The 12,190-nt window shown below is 48.1% G+C and overlaps 1 pseudogene; it reads right to left on the minus strand.

Annotated features, from left to right (window-relative positions):
- Positions 1 to 9,681: 9,681 nt before the first annotated feature.
- On the minus strand, positions 9,682 to 10,779 carry LOC128095161 (actin-related protein 2/3 complex subunit 1B-like; annotated as a pseudogene).
- Positions 10,780 to 12,190: the final 1,411 nt, after the last annotated feature.

Genomic DNA, 12,190 nt, shown 5'->3' on the forward strand with positions numbered 1-12,190 from the left:
GGCAGCTGCTCTTTGGCATTCTTTCTCCTGTGTGGAGCCTCCCTACCAAAGCCAGGCTCACAGACACAGCTGCTGGCCATTCCTGCAAACAGAGAAGGAACTGGGGGTGGGGGGAGCTGTTTTAACTTTGTGAGGAAGAACTTCCCACTGTTTGGAGATTCCCCACCGGATGTCTCACATCTCTGAAATATACAATTTTTGGTCCAGATGGATGGAAAGAGAAGATGAGGCTTCAATACTATGGAGTGCCTCAGCTCCTCCAAGGCCCCAGCTCATGCCAATCCACTGAGAAGGGTGGGTTGGCTCCACTCAAAGTGATGGCTCCTCAGATTGGCCATGAATCAGGTGAACAGGTCCCTTGCTGACTTCAGCACATAAAACTCTTACTGGGATAAACAAGTCAGGGCCCTCCCCTTACCTGATTTACAGCTGCCTAGTCCCCAAGCAGGAGGGAAACTTCCTCCCAGGCGCAGATCTTTAAGAACCTCAAGTGGACAGGAAGCTCGCCTGGTGAAGTCATTATGTCACACAGCGGCAGTGACAGTGAGCAGAGGTTCAGCGACACGTGAGGTTTATTGCTCCGGAAGAGATCTGGCTATCCTGGTGGGAGGAGGGCCAGATGGGGGTGGGGGCGGGGAGGGGGGGTGGCAGCTGTGACAGCCTGAGTTCTGGGACACTGATGGAACTCCAGTGGTGGAAGATGGGACAGCGACAGCGAGCACAAAAAAAGCATTTGAACAAGGCTGGGGAGGGATGGGAAATTTAAAGAGAGAGAAGAGAGAGTGTGGGGGCAGGACATGGGTTAGCAAGCCTGAAAAAAAAGTCATTGTAACCTCACCAGAAGTTAACGAACTGTGGTCCAAACCACATGATCACATTTGATCTGGAAAGTTTAAAAACACCATGATAGAAAATGAACATTGTGGATCTTCCCTGATTTTACTTCAATTTTGTCAGCTCTGTAACACAAGTGGTCAGGCCAGCAGTTCTGCAGCTGGCTAGAGAGGCCTCCCAATAACAAGAGAACTGGAAGACAAATTAGATGATATTGAGCAAAGGGCATTTGCTCAGGATGCAGCGATCTTCCAAAACGACGCTTAAGATTAAGTACTAAAAGAAGGTTGTCTTTGATTGTTCAGGGCCTGCAGAGGAATGTAGGTGACTCAAATGTTAATGTATATAAAAAGGGAAATGATACCTTCCTCACCAAGGAGCTTCGAGGGTTATAGCTCTCATAGCTTTCCAGAATATGTCCACAGAGCCCTCTGACCCAGCGTGTTCATTTCTAGGTAGAGAACCAACAGAAATGTGTTCATGGGCTCATCCCAGACACACAGGCGGGTACCCCTTGTGAGACGTACACAGGACTGAAGTGTTTTCAGATTTCAATTTTCTAGATTTAAGAACATTGGCATAGACTGTCCTGGGTGAGCACCCCCAGGTGGGATATTGAAAACCTGAAACTTGGTGAGCGTGGGCCCTTCAAATTGTTGGGATTCCAAGCATTTGGGATATTAGATTTTCAGATTAGGGTACTCAGCCAGCATCACTGTTTACAGCACCTCTAACCTGGAAACTGAACTATCCAGACGGACACCCACCAACTATGAATGGTAAACAGCGTACACTCACGTGCTGAAATGCCATGAACAATGTAGAATGAGCACTCTAGAGTCACACACAGCAGTATTGTGGTGAGTTTCAGGAACCAGAGATAAAGTAATTCATGCTGCAGAATCCCATTTGTGGAACGAGTAAAATCAGGTCAAAGAAAGCTATCTTATTAGATTTCATCTTCATTGGTTTTAGGGCCTTGGGGGCAGATGGAAACCCTCGGGGTGCAGGTGATCTCTGTAATTTGATCTGTGTTACAGTAACGAAGATGTGTTCTCCTTCCTAAATACTGGTTGTGCTTACACATTTAGGATGTGGCAGCTTCTGTGTACATATTATACTCACATAAAAAAGTTGAAAACCAGCTTGGCACCTGAGCAGTAAGTGCCATCACTTATTAGCTTCCTGGCTTCAAAGCTCTCATTTCCCAGCAAAACCGTAGGTCTGAGTCTAGACGCAGAAGGAAGGATGAAAAAGAAGAAGGGAACAGAAAACCGTGATAGGCAGGCCCTTGGGGTTCCCTACCCATGACCCCTGCTTAGAGCCTGTCTTGTGTTATCCCCTCCCTTGAATACAAAGCAACCTGTGAATTGCTTCTAAGCAACAGGCTATGACAAGGGTACCTGGACATAGGCAATTAGGTTACATAAGGTGACAACACACATCTTTCAGAACTCTCTGGATCTCTGGCTCTCTGTGAGGAAGAAGAGGGCTACACTGCAAAATGCCAGGTGGCAAGTAGCTCCAGCCAGCCTCCAGGGGACAGAAGGGCTCGGTCCTGCACCTCAGAGCACCTGGTGCTGCTAACAGCTATGTGAGCAGGAAAGTGGACATCCCTAGCATCCTCCCAATGGGAGTGCAGCCCGGCCAGTGCCTTGGGTACAGGCTTGTGAGGCTCACACAGAGAACTTGGCTAATCCAAGCCTGGATCCTTAAACATCTGAAACTGTGTGAGAACAAATGTGTGTTGTCTAACACTACTAAATAAGAGATAAGTAACTACGGCAAGAGAGAAGACCCACAACCATGAACATGATGGGAACAAAGTAGGTCTCATGGTGGGAATTGAAATTGTGTTTATAGATTCCACAATTACTCTGTGATAGGACCCTCTTGGTGGCTGGTCATCTGTCCTCCAGGAGGATGAAGCCTGGAGTAGGCCACCCCCGAGGGCATCAAGGCCGAGCACCTGGGAATCCACCATCACCGGACCTCTGGCCAGTCTTTTGTTCAGCCAACTCTCGGTTCCTTCTGTAAATAATGGAGATGAAGACGTTTTGCCTCACACAGGCACACAACAAGGAAAGTTTTCTTCATTCTTTACAAAATGATAAGTTACTATGCTCATAAATGGATTAGACAAAGTGAGAAGCATATGGGAACATTCTGGGCCCACCTGGAAAAGAATGAAATGTAAGCCATCATTTGAAACGGAAAAGATACGCATCCCCTCTGTTGAAGGCATAGGGCTTGTCTCCATGGGAGAGGCCCCAACCGAACAGCCTCTATCCTGGGACCTCCATAACACACACACACACACACACACACACACACACACACACACACATACACACACACACACACACACACACACACACACACACACACACACACACACACACCCCTCTACAATAAACCACAGCGTCTCACGCAGATCAATACAACAGGACAGCAAAGAAGGAAGCAGGCTGGGCAGCTTGCCAAAGGCAGAGGTCCGAGTGACTGCTGTGCTGTATTTCTGGTCCAATAAATCAATGTGCCTGGGAAGGGCTCCTCCGACTCTGTGGCTGTAATTGGAACTACCTTCCTCAGGGGCTGCAGGCTACGTTCAAGGTCAGGAGACAAGCTCTGGTTTTCCTGGTCCCGCACATGCATTCCACACCCGCTCTGGGCAAGCAAGGCTCTGCAGCTCCTGGAGAAAGAGTTGGTGGTGAGTTTGCCTGCAGGCTGTGAGAGACCAGGAGAAATGGGATGGGGACTGGCCTCTGATGTCTCTCCTTGTTGGACTTCCAAAACTCACCCAGCATTCTCTCTGGATGCCACCCCTAAAACTAGTATCTCCATTCATTTGCTGTTGAGGGACTCACTGTAACAGAGGTACCAGCCCCCCACAGAATCACACACTAATAATGGTAGCTGCTGTTTCCTGAGCTCCGATGGCATGCCAACCAGGCACAGCACGAGCATTACTTCACGTAGGTCCACAATAAGCCAACCTCACTTTACAGTGAGGCAACTTTATGCAGCTGAGCGTCGGCACAGTGACGTTGACCCAGCCAAGATGAACTGAGGTTTTTCTGGTACGGAAAGTCACGTTCTAAGCAAAGAGATACACTCTGACCCAACTAGAGACAATTGATTACATGGTCACCATAGGGTTGACCACTTATTGTGCCCAGAGTCTCAGCACAGTCACAGTCCAGTGGGAAAAACAAAGAGCCCAGATAGTTCCATCGTAAAACAAACCGGCACAGGCACTCGTGTGATGGAGATAAACTGGCCTGACTGCATGAGCTCACAGGGTCAGGAGACATTTCTTTTCTTTTCTTTTCTTTCTTTCTTTCTTTTTTCCTTTTTTCCCCAAGACAATGTCTCTCTATGTAGCTCTGGCTGGCCTCAAACTCAGAGAGCTGCTCGCCTCTGCCTCCTGAGTGCTGGAACTAAAAGTGTGCACCACCACATCTGGCTAAAACATTTCCTGCAGTAGAGGACAGGAGTGGACTGGATTTGGTGAGTGCAAAGGACAAGGAGGGCATTCAAGCTTTGCTGGGACCATGTGGTAAAAGCTGGACGGTGGGATCGGGCAAACTACTCATGGTACACCATGGCATAGAAGAGAGTTCGTAAGAAAGATGGTGGGATATGGCCAGGCAGGAGGTCCAAGCTCCTGAGAGCCTGAGCAAGATTGAATGAGTGGGGGTTCATTCATCAGTCAACAGGATGGGAGGCAGGTTGCCCTTGGCTGGTCTAAATGATCCCATTCACAATGTTGGCAAAGGCCCAGAGCCAGAGTCCAGCATTCCCTCCTCTGCCACCCCCAGCTCTTTGCCAGAGACCTCAGTGAGTTATCTAGAGTCAGAAGTGGGTTAGGAATGGGAACTTGTCACCAGGAGGCTAGAACAGACCATCAGCTTGTCATACCCACTGCTTGGCCAAGAGCTCAGCGCTCAGCACCTTGCAAGTGTTTCCCATAAGAGTAACCCAGACCCCTGGAGTAAGAATCCACTTTGGTACTTGGTGGCCATCTGCACTTCGTCCAGGACCAGGACAGACAGAACCAGTTTCTCCCAGAGAAGCCAGAGACCCATCTGCGCACTGTCGAAGCTGGAGCAGCCCATATTTGGAGTTGGGAAGAAGCTGAATGAGAAGACAAAGATTTCCTTGGAATGGGGGGGGGGGGGGGGCTTCCCGGGCAGCTGGGTTTGAGGAGCAAAGAAAACAACATTGTTTTTACAATAACCCTCCTCAGTCCCTAATGAGAAAAGCCCTCTGCCGAGGCGCAGAGCAGCCTCCTAATGTGAGTCACCCTGAGGCTCGGAGTCAGCCTCTGCCCTTTAGCACAGGAAACAGGAGCAATAACGGAGCAGCCGGGTGTGAATTATAAAAGTCCAGCGGGGCGGGAAACTGGGTGAGTTATAATAGCAGAGTAAATTAATTTCACATAAGTGGGATTAGCAGTTAAATAAATGGCAGTCCCAATGCTAACAATGTCTGGAATGCTGTGTCTGTCCCCTGCCAGGGGACAGAAAGAGTTCTCGCTCTTGGCTGAGCAGAACTCAGGCGGCCGGAGGTCACCTATCCACAGTTAAGGATAATTCTGAGAGAGCAGAAACACTGTTGCATTAGAACAGAAGCCATGAGTTAGGAGGAGGATGTGGGGGAAGCCTCCATCCACGGGTGCTTCGGCTGCTTTTCATGGTGCCCAGCGCACTCTGCGCCAGTGCAGCCTGAGCAGGGGGCTTGGTGTGGCCCAGGACTTGGGAGAAATTGGGGACAATGGATTCCAAGCAGGGTCTGTCAGGAGTTTCTATTCCAAACTGAACTTGTATTGGTTTTGTTTTAAATTGTCAGCCTCTTGTTTGTTTGGGCTATTTAAGGCTCCTGACTCTTTCTCAATTTCAAATGACCTTTAAACTCGGGTAAGCACAATTCTGGGCTCCTTGGGACCACAGCAGTGGTCGAGAGGCCAGAGCTTGATGTGGGTGAGGTCACAGCAGCTGGGCCTGGATTCCAGCTGAGTTCCTAACCTACAGAGCAGGGTTGGCCATACCCCATGCATTGCTCAGAGGATGAGTTCATGCAGAAGCAAAAGACTCCCAGTTCAAGGGGCTGCAGGTGTACGTAAGTTGCAAAGCTGCCCTCCATCCCTTGGTCCCTGTGGAGTCAGGTAAGCCAGTCCTTACTGATACCACCCTTGAAACATACTTTGGTAGGGTGAGGCACCTGCCCTTTAGTCTGCTGTCTGTAAGGACCACTCCAGGTGTTCTGTGAGGCCCGTTCTTATACTCCCCTCTACTTAGAGTAGTGAGCTAGGCCAAGGTGGGCTTAGTAGCAGTGTGTGTGTGTGTGTGTGTGTGTGTGTGTGTGTGTGTGTGTGTGTGTGTGTATGTATGTGTGTGTGTGTGTGTGTGTGTGTGTGTGTGTGTGTGTGTGTGTGTGTATGTGTGTGGTGAGGGAGTGTGTGTCCATGCACATGCATGTGGAGACCAGAGCTAGATAGATTCCCTTCTCTATGAATCTCTACCTCATGGCCTTGAGACAAGGTCACTCACTAAACTCAAAGCTTGCCTTTCTGGCAAAGCTGGAAGCCAAAGCTCCTGGGATGTGCCTGTCTCGTCCCACAAGGCTGGGGTTATAGGCTTACACAGCCATGCCCGACTCTTTCAACTATACCTATGTGGATGGGGTCAAGAATACCATAACATACACACACACACACACACACACACACACACACACACACACACACTCCTCTATAGAGTCTGTCAGTGGGCCAGGGCTTGCTCCTCTGGGGAAGTATGTGAGAATCGCACAGGAACTAAATGAAGGTGTTGCTTTAAACCTGTCGAACACTTCCTGTTAAACCCGGCTTTCTCACTTCCTGTCTGGATTAAAGAACCTGCTCCCATTTTATGCTATAGACTTGATCTCAGAAACAATCCTACTACTTTTATTATGCTAGATTTGATTTTATATTAAAATAGCTCATCTCCACAGATGTATCAAGGAAGTGTCCCTATATAATAGGGTTACCAAGGGTGGCAATTTGCCCAGGATCTTCCCAATTTTAGCTCTGAAGGCTCCACATGTTGACAAGTCCTTCAGTCTGTGCGAACGAGCTGGTTTAGAGCCAGCCTCCTCTAAACAAGCCACAGGGGGACTGTGTACACATCTCCTTTAGCAATGGGGCCGCACAAGAGGTCAACTAATCTACTGCTATTCAATTACATGTAATACTTAAATATTGAACACTTTTATAGGTCAGTTTTTCTCTTAGAGTAAATACTCTATGACAAACCAGAAACTCTCATCAAGCTAAATGGATAATGAGGACACAGAACCAATAATACTTTATAAATAAAAAGTATGACTAACAGCAACCAAAACCACAGCAGCTCAAAACAGCAGCTGAAGCATCAGCTAGAAGTTCACAATCACCCCTCCTGTGCAAAGCATAGTATGGAATAACAAATTTAGGGAACACTAAGTTTAGTTTGTGAATATCAGATTTTTGCGGATTACTGGCAAGTAACCTTTAATTGTGTACAGGAGAGTCCACAGAGGAGGAGAAGGGAGAGAGAGAGGGGCGGGGGGTGGGTGGGGGGGAGTGGGAGCAAGGTGTCTGATCCACTACAGAAGCCATGAGAATATTTGTTTGCTGGGGTCAGCTAATGTCATCAGAACGACTCTCACCCAGCGAGAGTGTCAAGGTCAACGCTTTGAAAGTCGCTGCTTTAACTCAGTTCATAAAGCAGAAAACTGAGGCCCAGGGAAGTTGCTTTCACAAAGCTATAGGTACCGTAGCCCCTTGACCACAACCACGAACACCGCTACCCAAAGCCGCCACGGCTTTTCTCCCTAGCTGGGCAGGTTAGTGCGCGCCTGGAATCCCAGCACCTGAATGTCGGGGCAGAAGAAGGAGTCACCAAACCAGGTTACTGTAGGATGGAGAGTGAGACCCTGTCTAAACACCAAACCCAACCCAAAATAAATCGTCTGGGTGTTCCAGCGCTATGGGCAGCATGTTTAGTCATGTTTAGTTACCCCTTACTGGTCCTGTCACGGTTGATTGTGCCACCCCTGCTGAAATTTCAACCTTTGCTACTTGTGAAAATATTATTTCCTTGGGAGACAGAACTTTATATGTATGACCAAGTTTAGACGGTCATGAAGTGAGCTCCAATCCAGGTATGATTGCTGCCCTGATGAGAGGAGGGCGGAAGGGGGAGAGCAAGGAGAGAGGTGTGAGAGAGAATGAGCTTGTGTTGCTTCAAGCCACCAGGCTTGGGACACTGTTTCGGCAGCCCCCGGAGTGACCGCCTCTGAGTGGCTCAGGCCCCTAGCTATCAGGACATCCCCCTCTTCACTTTCTGCAGCTACCCAGGGATGAAAGGGGCCCCTGGGCCGAAGCCAGTCTGCTTTCTTCAGCATCTCTTCTGTTCCTGCCACAGCAGGATCAGACAGCCTTGGGACTCCCTTCCCCTGGGATCCTGGCTGCCAACCCTCCTTCTCCCGGGGATGCCGTGAGGATGGGGAACGAGCCAGCTCCAATGCCTCAGGTAGAGCCATTTGGCATTTGCCTTTCCACACACCATTTGGCAAGGCCAAAGGTTCAATGAGCCATTCTGCCCTTCCCTCATTCTAGAACAAAAGCACCATGCTCGTCGTGTGGCAGCAAAGGGTAGGCCTGTGCAGGGAACTGGGCAAGTTACAAATCACCTTCCTTCTCCCTCCAACACCTTCTTATAGATTCGGCAGAGGAAGTCACTCGGTTGGATTATAGAACATTCTGGTCTGCCAGAAGAGAAAGAAGGCAGTCCTGATGGAGCAGGTTGGTGCTGGCCCATGCAAGGCCATGGTTGTAAACATCCTCTAGCGATAGAGGATGCTCCCAGTTTTATTTTTAAAATGTGCTGACATGTCTGTCTGCATAATAAAGTGTCTGAAAAGAAAACACAAAATGTTATCTATCCAAGGCAGAATTGCAAATGTCATTGCTTTATGTTTATGCGTCTCTTTGCTAATATTGCCACAATAAACAAAAATAAATGATGGAATAAAAACTAACAAAAAATTGTCCCTGGTTACAGCTCTTGAGCACAAATGTTATTAATAATTTGATGCTTAGTAGATGCTCATAGAGAGGGCCTTACCCACATATAGCGGAGAGTATTCACTGTCCTTCCTCTGGGGAGGAAGAGATGAGGCTTTTCCCAGTGAAACACTGGTGTGGTCTAGCCTTGGACATCCTGTGTTTACACTATCATACTTTTCTTGTCTTCATAACAAGTGTCCCCCATGTTGTTCTGAACCTTCCAGTCACAATAATTGTGACATTTAGCAGGAGTACAACAGAGCTTTCACTTACTTAACCATCCCATAAATTAGAAATTTTATATTTGAAATCTTAACATTAGAAATTTTGTATTTTACTTCTAACATCAAAATCCAGAGGTCCAGGCAATTTACAAGTTGTGTGATTTTTTATGCCATTTGGGTTATTTTTGATTAATAAACAATGATTTATTTTGTAACTATCCATAGTATATACGTAAGTATGTATTTATGTTACCATGTTGTTCTCTCCTGTTTTTAAATTACAAATTTTCTTTTTTTTGGGGGGCCAGTTTTTTTTAAAGCAATAAGTGAAAGCATTTCTTTAAAAGGCACATGTTCCTTAAATAGGTAGGAAAGTTCCCCACCTGTCTCCTCCCCTCCTTGGGGAGCAGCCTGGTACTCGCACCCTAGAATCATTCAGCAAAGCAACCTTTAGCCTCCTCATCCTTTCCCTCCCCCCTTTCCCAGCAGCTGGAACAAGGGTGGCACTCTTGACATCTCATCTGATCTTCAGAACTCCAAGCTCTTCACATCCCAGATGCTCACGCCACCATCCATGTCTGTAGTGCAGAGCTTCGCGTCCTTGCCCTTGACCCTGCTGAGCACTGAGATTTGGGGGACGCTGTTCTCGTGCAGTGAGTCTAGGCAGATGCCCGCGGCTGCACCGCCCTCAGAGCTGGCCTTCTTGTCGAGGTTCGGAAAGTTCTCACAGGCATCAGGCCACACTGAGAGCTCTGCTTGGGCACATTCAGCTGCCCACCAAAGCTCAGCATCCTCGCAGCACTGTCATAGGTAAACGGCACCAGGAAGCAGCCATGGCCCGCTGGCACTAGACTATTTTCTGTGATGAAGGTGATGGCCAGGAGTGGCAAGGTTTCAGAGGCCAGGGTAGTGATGGCCATCTTCTTGTCAGCGTCCACCAGGCACATGGTGCTGTCAGGGCTGACCCAAGACACATAGCTCCAGCTTGCCAAGAAGCAGACGCACGCACGCACCCAGCCATAACTGATGCTGGACTCGAACATCAGCTCCCACAAGGGCATCTTAAAACCCCCACAGTGCAGCGGCTGGCCACTCCTCCACCTCCTTGGTATTGGCAGAGAAGATCCAGCACTTGAAGTCACAGGAGCCTGCAGCCAGGAGCACATTCTTGGGGTGCCAGTTGAGGCTGAGGACAGTGGAATGGATGGGTTTCTTGATGTGCTTACATACCCGCCAGTCATTCTCCTGCTCAAAATAACAGATGGAGATGACGTGATAGCCAATGCCCACGGTGAACTTGTTCTCATTGGGGGCCCAGGGCACACAGCGGGTGCCTAGGTTGATCCACAGGACGGCCGTTGTGGGCTTCCACGTGCGGCCCTTCAGTGTCCACACATGGGCATTGCGGTCTGTGCCCCAGGTCACAACACGTTTACTCATAGGGGTCCAGGCGATGTCTGTCACCTGCCCATTGTGCTCCTTAAGCTCACGAACATTGTTCCACTAGGCACCACTCTTCTCAAAGATGTACACCTCGTGGTTGTTGGGGCAGATGGCAATCTGTGTATGGTCCTTGCTCCAGGCATGGCAACTGATGGGCTCCACCAGGAAGCTGTGGTAGGCCATAGTCACTTGTCTCCTGGGGTGCCCAGGCTGCAGATTCTGGACTGTCTCTAAGCCTAAGTTTTCTTTAAATTATGTTTTTTGTGTCCTCAGAACCAATTTGATTTGTCCTTAGGAAATGGCAACATTTATTTCTGCAGAAGTGGAAGAGGTTTTCCGAATGCCTAAAGAGCACGATTCCCATAATTTTAGTACACTTGTTGTGGGTAAGGGACATGTGTCACTTTCCTGTCCCTGTCACTCCTGGTGATGCTCATAAGAATGGAAATCTGCTGAACTCACAGTTGGACATTTCACCATTGTTTGGACTCAGACCTTCTTTGCCCTAAAGCTGCTTACCTGTGGCCAGGCATTCTTGTTTTTTAATCTGTTCCCAACCTTGTCATTTTGGAAGAGCTTTTGAATACCAGTTGACATTGATACCATCTGCTACCTGCTTTCCATTTCCCTAAAATCCAGTGCTATTTTTAACTTGAGACCATCTCACCATTGATCCTTGAGTCCTTCCCACCCCAACCCTTGAGTCCTTCCCACCCCTGACCCATTGGGCATCCCTGCCTTCTGCAAAGAGAAATCTGTGGCCATTTGCCACAAATGCCTCACCCCTTGCTTGTGGCCAACATCAGGCAAATGATCTCAGCATTCCTTCTGGCAAAAGCCCCAGCATCACTTGGTACTGGTGCCTAAGACAGAGAACTGTGTGTTGCTGGGCTCAATGGTGCTTCACATCTCTTCTAATTCAGATATTCTGTGCACCTTTGTCCAAACCGCCCCATTTTCATCTTTTGAATTTAAAATCTGAGTTATGTTTGATTCCAAGCAAAACTGAAGAAGCCTTTGCAATTCCTCAGAGAAAACTCTCAGATTAAGGAAATGAACATCCCTGTGATGACCAATGTAAGTCAGGAGCAGCTTGCAAGGTGGGATGCAATAACCGGTGTCATACAAGTGATGAAGCCTAAGCAGATGCTGATAAGACATCTCCATGACCACATAGGCTATGGATTTTCACCAGTCCTTGGTGAGGAGGGATTGGAAATTAACACCAGAATCCTACTGCATGATTGTCGCTCATGATATGTAATTATGTCAGGTTTACAGTAAACTGTGTAAAATTCTTACCCCATAAATTAGGTTCAGTTTCAGACAAGTTTCTTATTGTCTTTAGAAGCCCTGTAGCAAAAGCTTCCCTGGATATCATCATAATTAGAATCTGTACTGGAAGTTCCCCTAAATAACTTGGGGAAATAAGATTCCTGCTTCCAAAGTGAAGGGGCAGGTGAAATAAAACCATTTCCAAAATGAGGGTGCAATAATCCTTGGACTCAATGAGGGAGGGGCTTTATATACTGTGGCATCATGATGTAGGTGGAAGTTTTCCTGTGTCCCACCCGTCCTGCAGCCGCTCAGACCC

This window comes from Peromyscus californicus, unplaced genomic scaffold (genome assembly GCF_007827085.1).
Source record: "Peromyscus californicus insignis strain IS unplaced genomic scaffold, ASM782708v3 Scaffold_4__1_contigs__length_199733344, whole genome shotgun sequence".
NCBI lineage: Eukaryota > Metazoa > Chordata > Mammalia > Rodentia > Cricetidae > Peromyscus > Peromyscus californicus.